Genomic DNA, 13,778 nt, shown 5'->3' with positions numbered 1-13,778 from the left:
TTTATCACATTATTTCTATAGAAATCGCATTTTTAGGTCAATGCCTGAAACATTGTACCTCGCGTAATTTTTAATATCATCGATAGAACTTTTCAAAAACTTCAGATATGCTAACTTTATATTTCAACAATCACTCTGCAAAATTTCAATGAAAAGTGTAGCGTAGTTTCTGAGATATTGAAGTTTGAATGGTAAGAGTCCAAAAAGTTCGATTTTTGTAGAATTACTGCATTTTAGGTCACACAAACTTCAGAAAGCTCAAATTTTGTGATATTATAGTTTAATAGTTGATCTTTTTTACGCAGAAAACATGATATTATCTGAGTAAAAAGTTATAGAAGTTCAAACTCGAAGATTCTTGAAAATTAATTTCAAATATTGGCAATAATGTGTCCATCAAGAAAAAAAACCATTTTTCTCTTTATTCATACATTTTTTGTTTCAAATTCCTTACTATTAAAAATTAAGAGCTATTTATTTCCATTTATTCATTCCAGGTTAAATAAAGTTAAAAATCTTGGATAAGAGCTTGAAAATCAAGAACAAATCAGTAAATGTAGAGTTCCGAAAGCACCTGGCATCAGATGCATAAATCATAATTTTAATTCAATATTAAATTTAAACTTATAAATAAAATCCTTCGATAAAAAATCAAAATGAAAAATGATCTTCAGGGTAACATACACGATATTTCCAGTTCACCATTCAGAAAAATATATCAGAATAATACTAAAATATCAAAGTTTTAAAATTAGTTTGGAATTCTTAGCGATTTAAAAAAATTGTCTCAAATATTTGCTTTTTCGAACGTAAAGTTGCATATGAGAATCGTTAAAACTTCGTTGTGGTCACTTTGCGCTAACCATAATATGAAGATGCTTAGGAAAAATGGACAATTTAAAGATATCTCGAAATGTTCTTCTTTTCAACAACAAGTGTCTTATATACTTTCATTTAATACATTTATAATTAACAAGATTGCCATGAAATACGGAGTACTTTGCCGATACATAACATTTTGGTGAAAAATAATCTACGTGAAATCAGTTATAACGCCTTACTTTGACTATTGCGCTACAATATTGCTACATGCATCAGATACGCAGACAAATAAGCTACAAAGAATTCAAAACAAGATAATACGATCAACCGATATATTCCTAGTGGCCACAACTTTTTAATTTAGAAATTCCCAGTTTTCCCGGTCATAAATTCAAGGTTTTCCAGGCTTTGATGGTCGAAATATAGAAAATTTATCAACTTATTTCATTGATTTGGTTGTTTCATCACATTCATATAATTGAACATTTATACGAACTCGATTCTGTTTTAGGCTTTTAATCACCATTTATAAAAATGATTTTTCAACAACATTGATTATTAAAACTTACTTTTTATGATAAAAACACCAATAGCCATCAAGATCTTGAAAGTGAGTTCTACATAAAGTATGAAATGTGAAACCAAAAATACCCCCTAACTAATGGATGGTATTTTATGAAAGATCATTAAACCATTTGTTCGATCTCGAACGCATCACCTTGGAATAAATAACGCCTAGAAGTAGATAACCTATGTTTCATCTTATTTTTAAACGCTATAATGTTGCCACTCCGTTAATATATTCCTGTATTGTTGTAAATCGCGGGAAAAGTTGTAATTATGAGTTCAAATCAAATAAAAATTCTTTTTCGTGTTTACCGTTCTTAAAACATTTTGTTTCAATCCCATATCCGGAAAGGTGTCAGACCTTAAAATTGAAAAAGTCAAATTAATTTTTAAATTATTGTTAAAATTATTTTTTTTAAAGAAACTATTCATCAAGCATTGTTTTTGCGTCATATTTGAATATTCCACGCAAATTCAAATATATGCAAATATTTATCAATATCAAATATTGGTCAAATATATGCAAAAATTTATAGAAATCTATATATATAAAAATGAATTTCTGTCTGTCTGTCTGTCTGTCTGTTCCCTATAGACTCGGAAACTACTGAACCGATTTGCGTGAAACTTGGCAGACGGGGGTATTGGAGGCCGGAGAAGGTTCCTATTGTGATTTGAGACCCCTCCCTCTCTAATCAAGGGGGCGAGGGGCCTCCCAAACAAAAGTCAATCTTTTACATAACTCGAGAACCGATCAAGCAAGTGGGATCAAATTTTGCATAGGGTGGTATTTGAAAACAGGGAATATTTCAATGAATATTAGGTACCCCTCCCTCCTCTCAGTGGGCTGATAGGAAGGGGGGGAGGGAGCTACCTTACAATTTTTCATATAACTCGAAAACTAATCAAGATATTGGTACCAAATTCGGCATGGGACGGTATTTGGATACGAAAAATATTTCAATGATTATTTCAGACCCCTCCCTCTTACCAGAAGAAAGGGGGAGGGGCCTCATTCATATTTTTTTACATAATTCAAAAACTAATAAACCAAATGGAACCAAATTTGGAATGGGAGGGTATTTGGATACGAAAAATATTTCATTGAATATTTGGCACCCCTCCCTCCTCTCAGTGGGGCGATAGGAAGGGGGGAGGGGGCTACTTTACCATTTTTCATATAACTCGAAATTTAATCAAGATATTGGAACCAAATTTGGCATGGGAAAGTATTTGGATACGAGAAATATTTCTATGATTATTTGAGACCCCTCCCTCTTTCAAGTAGGGAGTTTATAGGGGAGAAGGGGCCTCTGTTATAATTTTTAACATTACTCAAAAATTAATTAAGCAAATGAAACCAAATTTGGCATGGGCGGGTTTTTGGGAACGTGACATATTCTAATGATTGTTTAAGACCCCTTCCTTCTTCCAGCGGGGAGAAAGGAAAAAGGGAGGGGAGTTTCATACAATTTTTACTGCATAACTCAAGAACTACAACAGCAAATGGAACCAAATTTGGCATGGAACGATATATGGGTACGTGAAATGCTTCTATGAATATTTGGTATCTCTCACTCCTTCGAACAGGTGGATGAAAAGGGGGAGGAGAGGTCTCCCTTACAATTTTCAGTATAACTGGAGAGCTGATCGAGCAAATTAAACCATATTTAGCATGTGAGGGTATTTGGATACGAGAAATGTTTCTATTATAAATTGAAGCCCTACCTTTTTTCAGCGGAAAGATATAAAGGGGGGAAGGGGAGCTTCCATACATTTTTTTTGCATAACTCGAGAATTAATCGAGCAAATGAAACCAATTTTTGCATCAAAAAGTATTTGAATGCAAAAAATATTTTATCTATGAGAAACAATTCCTTTCTTGCAGTAGGATGATAGAATTGGGAATATAGGAAGGGAAGAGGAGCCATAAGCATAAGTTCTCAATTTATGCGAACGAAGCCAACAAATGGAAACAAATATGGCATGGAAAGGTACTTGGTTACGAGATATGCTTCAACGACTGTTATTACGCTTTACAGTGTAGAGAGGGGAAGAAAGGAGGAGGCTCCATGTACATTTTGCTTAAAAACTCATCAACTAATGGAACTATCTTTGAAACAAGAGGATTTTTGGGAAAAAAGGGTATGAGTTTTAAAGATCACGACCTCCATCAGTTTTTCAGCATAAATCCAGAACATATCAAGCAAAAACAACCATATTTTAAAAGTTTGGTTGTTTGCGTAAAATTATCAGATCTTTAACACAAATTTATAGAGCAAGATTCAGAATATTAGTTTAAGTTATCTTTGTGTTGCAATTCGAAACTCCAGCTGCAGCTCCCATTTTACAACGGTTGCTTATGAATTATGTTATAATTTGATTTAAAATAATGCCAAAACAATAAAAATTTGAATAATTTTTGAAAATATCATTTGATTTTGAAAGGTGTAGCAAAGCACACCGGGTCAGCTAGTCTATATATATAAAAATGGATTTCTGTCTGTCTGTCTGTTCTCTATAGACTCGGAAACTGCTGAGCCGATTTGCGTGAAACTTGGCAGGTGGGGGTATTGGAGGCAGGGGCAGGTTTCTATTATGGTTTGAGACCCCTCCCTCTTTCACGAAGGGAGGGAGGGGCCTCCCAAACAAAAGACAATTTTTAGCATAACTCGAGAACCGATCAAGCAAATGGTATCAAATTTGGCATGGGGTGGTATTTGGGAACGAGGAATATTTCTAGGAATATAAGATACCCCTTCCTCCTCTCAGTGGGGTGATAGGAAGGGGGGGATACTTACAATTTTTCATATAAATTTCATATAAACTAATCAAGATTTTGGAACTAAATCTGGCACGGGAAGGTATTTGGATATGAAAAATATTTCAATGATTATTTGAAACTCCTTCCTCTCTCCAGTAGAGAGGGCCTCTTTCATATTTTTTTTACATAACTCAAAAACTAATAAAACAAACTGAACCAAATTTGGGATGGGACGGTATTTGGATACGAAAAATATTTCTATGATTATTTGATACCCCTCCCCCTTTCCAGTAAGGAGATATCAAAGGGGAAGGGGGCTTCTTTTATAATTTTTTACATAACCCGAAAACTAATTAAGCAAATGGAACCAAATTTGGCATGGGCGGGTATTTGGGTACGTGACATGTTCGAGACCCCTTCCTTCTTCCAGCGGAGAGAAAAGAAAGAGGGAGTGGAGTTTCAAACTATTTTTACTGCATAACTCAAGAACTACAACAGCAAATGGAACCAAATTTGACAAGAAATGCTTCTATGGATATTTGGTATCCCTCATTTCTTCAAAGAGGTGAATGAAAAGGGGGAGGAGAGGTCTCCCTTACAATTTTCAGTATAACTGGAGAGTTGATCGAGCAAATTGAAACATATTTGGCCTCTGAGGGTATTTGGATACGATAAATGTTTCAATTATAAATTGAAGTCCCACCTTTTTTCAGCGGAAAGATATTAAGGGGGAAAGGAGAGGGGGAGTTTCCATAAATTCCATAAAACTCGAGAATTGAGATCGAGCTAATGCAACCAAATTTGTCATCAAAAAGTATTTTAGTTCGAAAAATACTTTTTTTTATGTGAAACAATTCCATTCTTGCATTAGGATGATAGAATTGGAAATATAGGAGGGGAAGAGGACCCTTACATTAAACTTTTTTTTTTACAAAATCCGAGAAATGGACAAAATTAAGCATGGAAAACCATTTTGGTATGATTCTATAATTATCTGACACACCACCCTCCTTTCAGTGAGTAGGTACATAGGAGGATGGAGGTGATCCCAATTCAATTTTGTTAGCATAAGTTCTCAATTTATGCTAACCAAGCCAATAAATGGAAAAAATATGGCATGGAAAGGTACTTGATTACGACATATGTTTCTTCGACTGTTATAAACCCTTACGCTTTACAGTGTAGAGAGGGGAAAAAAGGAGGGGGCTCCATACAAATTTGGTTGTAAAGCTTAAAAATTTATCAACCAATGCAACTATCTAATATATAAAGATGAGTTGGACTATATATGTTTGTATGCACCTTATACAAATCCACACCGCTTAACCGATCAGCCTGAAATTAGGCACAGTTATGTGTTTGGACCATGGTAAGGTTTTAGTAATAGTTTTGAGCCCCTCCCACCTGAGAAAAGGGACCCTCCCATACAACTTTCGTTTTTATTCACACGAACCAAAAGTCATGGCACCCATTTTGCCAACCGATTTTCGTTTCCCTTGGCGGCTTTGTTTTCACCATCACCAAGGGATGGGCATTAGAAACGCAAACGACCATCCAGAGTTCACGTGTACTGAATAGCTAATCAAAGCCTGCTGATGATAGAAAAATTGATTGCGAAATTTTTGGCGGGCTTTTTTTCTTTCTACTGTTAGTAGCACGGGTCACAAGCACGTGGTTCTTGGATGAAATAAAGAGCCTACATTATGGATGAAAAATACCACTCGCATGTTACGAATATATTGATGAAAACAGTGGTTTTCAAAGTGGTGCTTACTGCTCCTGTAGGGTATTGAGAGTCTACAAGAATACGCAGTATGTAATGTCAATGCAATGAGCCCTCTTAATAATGAATTGACTTCTTCTGCTGAATAGCTATTTGAACGGAATGCTGAAAACTAATGACCGTTTTTTATAAATTCCAGCTTTTAAAAACCAACCATTTTCATATTATTGGAAATCCTCATAGAGAAAGAAAAAGTTTTCGAATTCAGAGTTATAAGCTGAAGACTGCGAATTCATAGCTTTGATAGCCGTCAAGGAATGTAAATGGGGGGTAAAAAATTGTACATGCATTATCTGAAAAAAAAAACAATCCAACGCATGAAACTTTATGTAATAAAATCTGAGGTTTTAGATTTATACCATTCAATTTCATTGGTAAAAATTCATCAAAACAACCTAAATCTAATGATACCTAAGAGATGTTAAATTGACAACTCTTCAAGTCTTTTCAATAATGAATGGGATAATTGTGTCCAAAAACAGACAAATTGAAATAGATCTCAGATTTTTCATACCATTATAAAATGAAATCTTATGTTTTGAATTTGTGTGGGTAAATCTTCATACCTGAACATGATCACATTTTCAAAGGTAATGAGAAGTATTAGACAAATATGAAGTGCGGACTAGCGGAAATTGCGAGTTCAAGTTCTTTACGGTGAGCCTTTGAATGTTTTTCGAGAAAATTATTATATTTACGGCTTATGTTCTTACTTTCTTTGATATCTCATGTTTCTCTAATATTTCCCCTCACCTTTGAAAGTTATAAAATGAACCATTTTGGTTCCTAGATGATATGTGTTTGATAACTTCTAAAAACTTTTAGTGGATCTTTCAACATTCAGGAAAAAGTGTCATAAAACAGTGTGAAATTAAACTGCGAAAAAAGGACACATACAATTGGAGACATTCAAAGTGAGTCTTCAACAAAGTTCAGAAGTCTATTTAGAAATTTCTTAGTAAATCAAACGTGAATATACTATTGTACGGGGAGATCATCTATCTTGAAATGTAGTATAAACTCCAGTAGAGATTTTCATTAGATGGGAAAGGGGAAAGATAAAAAATAACAGTTTTAATATTTGAAGATAAAAAATAAAGCCAAATCTATTAAATCTACATAAAAAAGGGTGGGTAAACATGTTTTTCGTGATAGGATGAATAAGCATACATAGGAAATTGTCACCTCATAACTATGAGTTTTTCAATATTATGAAATTAATAATCTCAATCAAAGCTTTAAAAAGATTTACAAAATTTAGAAAGTTAACTTGACCAAACATGGGTCAAATTTTTTATTTGAATACAAAGCTTCTATAATTTCTCGAAGTCAACGACTCAATTTGATTTATATTTTAAATGAACCCGAGCAAGGCCGTGTAAAATCAGCTAGTATTTGATATAAGAGGATTTTTGGGAACGAAAAAAATGGGTATGTTAATAATCATACGATCACGACCTCCATGTGGTGAAGGGATGGACAGGGGAGGGGGCTCTCTTATCAGTTTTTAGCATAAATCCAGAACATATCAAGCAAAAACAACCATATTTTATGAGTTAGATTGTTTGCGTACGGTTAATTTGAGACCCTCCAGACAGATTAAAATTATCAGATCTTTAACACAAATTTATAGAGCAAGATTTAAAATATTAGTTTAATTTATCTTTGTGTTGCAATTCGAAACTCCAGCTGCAGCTTATGAATTATGTTGTCATGTGATTTAAAATAATGCCAACAAAAGAATAAAAATTTGAATATTTTTCGAAAATATCATTTGATTTTGAAAGGTGTAGCAAAGCACACCGGGTCAGCTAGTGTTAAAATAAAAATAATCATTTGTCATAATTAGTCATAAAAGTTTTAAAGAAACATTGCAGATCATTTCTAAATCCCCTACCTACTGCATACAACCCCATATCTGGCCTATATCGATTTCACGAGCCATAAGATACAGCAAAAGTTTTTGACGATATTTTAGTACACCAGCTCTGTACAACGTTCTGATCCATAGGTTTAATCATAGCTGTCACATTTGGAGGCATAAATAAAACAGTACCTAATCAAGTTATCATCGCTTTTGAGCTCATCATTCATAAGATGTGTAGAGCAATTATCCAGTAACGAAATAGCAAAGAGCAAACGCCCGATCTATTCAACGCGTGCAGTTAACTTTTGTACCATCTTCAATCTAAATAAGCAGAAGTAATGTTCCCTCAGTTGTTGATTTTGATTTTTAATTGATTTGAAGTTGTTTGGAACAATGTTTTTTTTTTTTATTTGAATATCCTAGTTTTTTTAATATGTTCATTGGGATTTTTGCAACTAGGGATCATTCATTCTTTTTGATAATACCGGTCGAAACAGAGTGTTTTAAGAAACATAGCAAAAAATTTAATGATATTTTGATGAAAAAAGAGATTTTTAATTATGAACTAATAGCATACAAAAAATAAACCCTACATTGTTTTAAATGAAGCAGTTATTATGTTTTCTGATTAATTTCATCAGAATTATTAAAAAAAATGCTTATAAAAATTACCCGATTATGTCACTGTCCCCAATTTGTCACCCTAAAATGCATCAAGGAGGTGACAAAATCGGGGATTCACTGTATTCCTATCCCAGAAAAGATATTCAATGTTATACAATTTTTTTTACATTTTTTTTATTTTTAAACTGCGACCCAGAAATGGGTCTTGGCTCAAACATTTAGTCAGCGAAACTTTTTTTTTGTAGAGAAATGAATCTAACTGTGTTAGATGAAATTTCAGGGACTAGATAAGAGAAAATCGATGTTGAAAAACATGCGAAAAAAATTCGCCTTGTCTCCCGGTAGGACTTGAACCCACATCTTGCGCCTCTCCGGGGCCCATGTATTAACATTCTACTACAGGAGACCAACCTGGCGTTTTTTTTTAGTTTTAACCTTTTTGGCAGATTTTTTCAAAGCAGTAAAACCGTAGGATGGAAATAAAAAATAACTAAAAAATAATGCTTTGCATTGCCAGGGAATTTATTGATTCATGCAAAAACATTTCCAAGGAATTAATAAAAGTTGTTTATACCTTTGAAGTTTCATCCAACGATTCCCTTGTAAGTATTGAGTTTGTGACTATTTTTAAGAGGCATGATCGTTTTTTTTAGCGAGAGTCCTTCTTCTTTGCAGTGGTCGCAGTATGAATGTTTTTTAGTCTAGCGCCCATCTTACCTTAAGCAGTGCTATTTTAACAAAATAATTGGGTACAATTTTTGTTCTGAGATATTAATCTAGGGTACAATTTTAAATTTTTCAAACTCTTTCTGGTTTGATTTTATGTGATTTGCATGAAGTAGTATCGCTGCTATCTTTCTTATCATGACATTGCATCACTTAATAAATTTTTAAATCAGCACAGCTATTACTGTCGCCGCAGGTACCATCATCGATTTAATCGATGGTTTTATTTGAAACCTCTCTTAACCCAAACCTCAGCACTGTCGTTCGCCGCTAAGTAGAAGCTATCAAGGCCAATGATGGCAGGTTATTATTTGCAGGGGATTTCTGCAAGCTCGCTAGGGTTGATACTCGATTTTTATCGCCCAACTTTCGATTAAATCTCAAAGAGCCACCCAACAGGCGAATCCGTAAGACGCAATCCGTGTTGTTGCTGTTGCTGCAAGTCGAAGATGGTGATAGTTTGCTGATCCCAAACTTATTGGAGGTTTCAGCCCAAAAAGGTCAGCATTTTTTAACCTCACTCTCCCTGGTTGATGGGGTATCAGGTGCGGTAGTTTTCTGGGAGACCCCCGGAGGGTTTGCTTAAGCTCCCAGAGACCTAAATCTCGTTTAAATTACCGGTAAATGAGAAGTGGCATTTTCGGTTCCTTTTGCATCGGGCAAGCATCTGGAATGTGTTTGTACACGTACATAAACAGAAAGAAAGGCCAAAAGTATCGGTAACTAAGAATTTCGATCGGTGTGTACCCTTTTCACTTGCTCCAAGAAAAAGGAAATGTATGCAAATTGGGGATATCTGCCCCGGATTGGATCCGAAGAAAGTTGTGCGTGTTCCTTGATGTTTTTTTTTCTGTTAAGCTTGTGCAAATTGGAATGTGAAATTATGTCGGTAAATTGCATTTGGTTATGCTTGTTTTCGCAGATTGTTTATATCGAGCTTTATTTTTTTTAATACTACAAATTTCAAGAACCTTACCTTAATGATTGTTGCTGATGATTATATCTCTCCTGAAACAACAAAAAGTACGATAATTTTAGTAAGATGGATAATACCAACTTTTATTCTATTTTTGTTAAATATCGAAATACCTCTTACATTCTTTTTTTTTAAGAATGTGGCGAAACAAACAAAGCGTATTTATCGAACTATGCAAACTCAATGCAAACTCAAAACTGATTCTTTGAATTTATTTAAAATTGGGTACTCCGTTATGAAATTTGAAGCTCACTATTAAAATAGGAGTTTCGTAAGGGGAGTTTTTTTTTTTAAATTTATTAAGAAGCTACATTGTAATGCAAAATTTATCTTTTGAATCCTTTTAAAAGTTTGTTGATTTTGCTTATTTTTTTATTGACAGATGTAAGATAATGAAACGAAAAGTTTGAATTGAATGTCAATCCGAAAAAGAGGCTGCCAATTTAGAAATTGTTTTTGCCTTTCTTACAAGAAGGGTTAGTTATCGGTCGATTTGAGAGATCAGTAAATATTGGTCTTGGACATACTTTTATAGTATAAGTTATATATAGCTCAATAAGTTCTATCGATGTCTGTGTATTTATGTATATTTGTGTGATTTTTTGTATCATCTGTTTTCGACGTTATTGCGATACTTAGCTGCAGAATTAAAATGATTTAAATCTTTAAAAAATGGTTTTTTTCTCTCTACAATTTATAAAAAAGTAAAAAATACAAAATAGTTCAAATAGTTTTTCTTATAGACACTACAACCTGGAAAAGCAGACGACGGGCAAAGACTGGGAAACAGAAAAAAATAGTTAAAAAAAACGCTCGAATATCAAATTTGTCAGATTTAATCACCAACCTTTTCTTTTTTTACTTTACAATGATCATTATCAAAACTTTTCTCTAAATCTTTAAAAAAGTTTTGCATTGAACGAGTGTACAAATTTTATCAAACTAAGCGAGCCTTATTTTTAAACAATAGTTTTGTTTAGTTCCAGCAGGAGTTTTTATCTCTAACGATTACAACTCTTTTCAAAAAGTGCTCAGTTTTTTGTCGAAAAGTAAAAAACAAAAAGGCTGAAACTTTTTTTATCTTCCTCGCCTTGATGATGGGAGCCGTTAATAATGTTAATGCCCAAGCATGACTCTCTCAATTGCAAAATGTACGAATTTTCTACGTGAGTTAATTGTTGGATTATTTGTTAAATTTTTAAATTATTAAAATTATGAAAAATTCCTATACCAAATGTTTGACAAAATTTAAATTAATGACTAATTTCAAAATACTTATAAAACTGACGATGGTAGCGAAATCGACACAATTGACATTTTTGACAAAAACGACGATTTGACGACATTAAAAAAATTGACAAAATAACAAAACAAGACAGAATGGCCAAATGAGCAATTAAAAAAAAACTAACAAAATTTAACATATTAACAAAAATTACAAAATTGACAAAATTAATACCATTGTAATAAATTTTTATGAATTTTTAAAAAAATTGAAAACTTGACAAAATTTACCGATTTGACAAATAATCAAAATTGACTAAACCCACAAATTTGACAAAAATGTCAAAAATGACAAATTAAAGAAAAATACAGATATGACAAAAATGGCCTTAATAACAAAATTAATTTATTTACAAAAATATAAAAAAAAAATTGAAAGACGAATTGACATTATTGGCAACATTAACAAAATGATAACATTTACAAAATTGAAAAAAATACTAAAATTTCTGATTTGGTAAATTTTAGAAAATATACAAAATTTCGAATTTTTCAAATTTTTTGATTTTGTATTTTTTGTTTGTTTTTCGTTCAGTTTGCTTCACGTCTGTTGTACTTATTATGTAAGTTTAATAGTTTTGTCGGTTTCGTCAATTTTTCTTAATTTTATCAATTTTATAAACGGGAAAATATTTCGGCTTTTTCAGTCAATTCACGGATCCAAAACACCTTCTCTTCTTATTCCGACGTTTCGTTCTTTATTTGAACTTTTTCACAGGAATAGAAAATTGTGTTTCTTCATCTGGAAGATCGATGAAGATGAAGAAACACAATTTTCTATTCCTGTGAAAAAGTTCAAATAAAGAACGAAACGTCGGAATAAGAAGAGAAGGTGTTTTGGATCCGTGAATTGACTGAAAATGCCGAAATATTTTCCCGTTTATACAGTTCTACCAGTCGAGAACAATTATCTACTTTTATCATTTTTGTCAATTATTTCAATTATATCTGTTTGATCAATTTTGCCATGTTTGCATTTTAAGTCATGATTTTTTTTCCATTTGTTAATTTCGTCCATTTTATTAATTTGTTATTTTGAATGATTGAACTGAAAAAATGATAATAGAAAAAAATGCAAAAATGATATGAATGACGAAAATTACAAAAAATATTAAATTTACTAGATTGATAAAAATTTGCAAAATAAACAAAATTGATAAAACTTTCAGAATTGACAAAACTGATTGTAAATGACAAAATTGACAAAAATTGCAAGAAAGATATAAATGACAAATTTGACAAAATTGAAAAAATTGACATAAATTGAGACTAAGCTAAAATAGACATAAATGAAAAAAAAAAAATATAAAAAAAATCACAAGAATTACAAAAATGGTAAAACTTCAAATATGACAAAATTTTGAAAAATGAGAAAATTTTGACAACGGCAAAATTAATAAATTGTCAAAAATAATTGACTAAGTTCGCTTAAAAGATTGTTTGGACAAAAAATCGTAGAAAATTGACAAAATTGGCTTGATTGACGAAATTGATTCGATTGAGATAGTTGCCTAAATTGATAAAACTAACAAAATTTCCAAAATTGTCAAAAAAGTCAAAATTCAATAAATTGACATAAATTTAGGCCCAATTGACAAATTATGATACGAATGATAAAATTGACAAGAACAAAAAAATACAAAAATAATACAAAAGGCAACATTGACAAAATTGTCAAAAATAACAAAACGATTTTTTTTATAAACTTACCAATTAGATCAGAATTATAAATTGGACAAAATTAATTATTTGACAAAATTGACGAAATTGACAAAAAAGAGAAAGCTGACAAAACTGACAAAATTAATCAAATTCACAGCAATGAAATAAATGACAAAAATGAAAAAAAGGTAAAATTGACAAAAATTGGCCAAATTCGGAAAATTTATATGCTAGACATAACAGATAAAACTGAAAAAATTGGAAAAATTGACAACATTGACGAAATTACCATAAATGGTTGAATTTCAAATATCGACAAAATTGCCTAAAATGACAATGTGGACAAAAGTGACATAAATGAAAAATATGATAAATCTTACAAAATTGACAATTCTAAATGTTAAATCGGTAATTTTGGCCACTTTCTTAATGTTGTCTGTTTGGGAAATTACATCAATTTAGCTTAATTTGTCAGTTTTGTCAATTTTTTCACTTAAGCTAAATTTGTCAATTCAGCATTTTCTTCAATTTTAATTTCAATTTCTGTCATTTCTGTCAATTTTAAACTTTTTTTTCAATTTGTCACTTTTTTCATCTTGGAAAATATTGCACTCTGGTCAGCATCGTAAATGTTGCTTATTTTCTCAAATTTATCAGTTTTGTCAGTTTTGTTTTTTTTTTAAATATTTTCAAACTTTTCAAA

General features: G+C 31.9%; 1 protein-coding gene across 6 annotated transcripts in view; it reads right to left on the bottom strand.

The window, feature by feature from the left end:
- Window positions 1-13,778, bottom strand: part of LOC129758526 (uncharacterized) — a 421,682-nt gene that overhangs the window by 272,848 nt on the left and 135,056 nt on the right. For all 6 annotated transcript variants that reach the window (XM_055756044.1, XM_055756045.1, XM_055756042.1 and 3 more), the window contains one exon: window positions 10,130-10,161. The gene's annotated coding sequence lies outside the window, so the exon portion shown is untranslated. The remainder of the gene's footprint in view (window positions 1-10,129; window positions 10,162-13,778) is intronic.

The sequence above is a fragment of the Uranotaenia lowii genome, chromosome 3 (genome assembly GCF_029784155.1).
Source record: "Uranotaenia lowii strain MFRU-FL chromosome 3, ASM2978415v1, whole genome shotgun sequence".
Taxonomy (NCBI): Eukaryota; Metazoa; Arthropoda; class Insecta; order Diptera; family Culicidae; genus Uranotaenia; species Uranotaenia lowii.
Note: the sequence above shows the minus strand (reverse complement) of the source record. Positions and strands in the feature narration are given on the sequence as shown.